The following is a 1666-nucleotide window of genomic DNA, read 5'->3' as shown; positions in this document are numbered from 1 at the left end:
ACAACTTGGATTACCTCATAAAAAGGCATTGTTTGTTGTAAGTGGCCATATACATTAACATGTCGTAATCCAAGGGATGCTGTAAAGAAAAGGATAAATCCTGAGCAATCTTGGCTGTTATACAATGTTATAATAAAATATCATACAGGTTACTAGTTTATAACATTGTATAAAATATACAAATTTATAGAAATAGCTTATGCTTTTTTATTTATACATTCTTGTTATAATTTCATATAAAAAATATCGAACAAATTTGATAATTTAACAAATTTGCCAGTGATAATAAGAAGTTGTATTTTAATTGTTTTTAGACGATTATTTATTAGCTTGTGAAAAATGCAAAAAAGGTGAGCATGTGTCTGATCTTACAAGAATATTAAGATCAGAGAATCTTTCAACCAAAAATAGGTACTAATTTGTTATAGTGAACTCATTTTTTGGTTGTATGTTAAAGTATGTTTTCCTCGTATTATAAATTATAGTGCAAAAAACCTAATGATAAGATATCATTTGTGTCATTTGTTATAAATATATTATGCCTTTATGTCATTAATATATTTAAAAGCAAAACAACATGAATAAATAAAGGATAATTAATTATTATTATTATTATAGGAAAAGGACAATAAACTATTTTGAATTTGAAAGCAGCAGTTCCAATGAGGATAATGAGTATAGCAAGAATAACAAGATTAACATTAAAAAAAAGAAACTAACAAAACTTCCAATGCCAGGTACTATACCTTTACCTCAGGCATCACATTCCAGAGTTATTGAAGGTAAAATTATTTCAAACAGTATTTTATTTGCAATAAGTAATTTAAATAAATATTATATATATAAAATCTCAATGCATAAATTTTATGTTCCTCCACCTGCATTCTTATTACACAAAAAAAAACATATATGTCCTTTAGATGTGGCTCCATTGAAATCTTATGCTGACATCTCCCCTATGCAGCAATGTAGCTCAAGTACTTCGAAATCAGGTCTTAATAATATATTATTTTTTATATAATATATTTTTTTCAAATTTATTAATCGACTGATATCGCTAGTTCATGCCTCGCAGTGCTGCTAAAGTTGACTGAGGATTTAGGTTGGAGCAGTAATAAGTTTTTTGGCATTATTTTTTGTCTGATGTTATTCTGTTTTCATATCAATTAGTTACTGAATCCCTTAAAGAAGTTAATGATATAATGGCATCAGGTATAGATGTTGAGTTATGTAGATTTTTATATTATATATATAAAAATTCAAAATATTTTTTACTTTAGATCTTGTTTTATTTGGAAAACTCAGTGATTTCAAACCAAAATTTACCAACAAAGTGTGAAAATATCAACAATGCTTCATTAATAGAAAATTTAAAATTTAAAAGGTACATCTTTATGATTAGGTTACTTTTTGTACTTTTTGTGTGTTAAATTCAAGATTATGGTCTTTAGCTCTCTCACAAATTTTTGTAACGTTGGAACAAATAAAAGCTCAAAATGATGTCATTATAAGCAATCAAATGCACCAATTTGCTAAACAAAATATGGAAAGTGGTAATGTGGCACTACCACTTCCAAATAATTTACAATTGCCCTTGGAGACTGTTGATCAGTTAATGCAGCTAGATGAGTTGTGTAACGATTGTGGTACTTACAGCAATTTGATA

At 27.0% G+C, this 1666-nt stretch overlaps 1 long non-coding RNA gene across 1 annotated transcript; it reads left to right on the top strand.

Annotated features, from left to right (window-relative positions):
* The first annotated feature begins 639 nt into the window (after positions 1-639).
* On the top strand, positions 640-1331 carry LOC136092391 (uncharacterized). The gene is made up of 4 exons (XR_010644384.1): positions 640-782; positions 921-992; positions 1171-1212; positions 1306-1331. It is a non-coding gene; the product is annotated as an uncharacterized LOC136092391 (long non-coding RNA).
* The last annotated feature ends 335 nt before the right edge of the window (positions 1332-1666 follow it).

Source organism: Hydra vulgaris, chromosome 15, assembly GCF_038396675.1.
Source record: "Hydra vulgaris chromosome 15, alternate assembly HydraT2T_AEP".
Taxonomy (NCBI): Eukaryota; Metazoa; Cnidaria; class Hydrozoa; order Anthoathecata; family Hydridae; genus Hydra; species Hydra vulgaris.
This window is presented reverse-complemented; position numbering and strand designations above follow the sequence as displayed.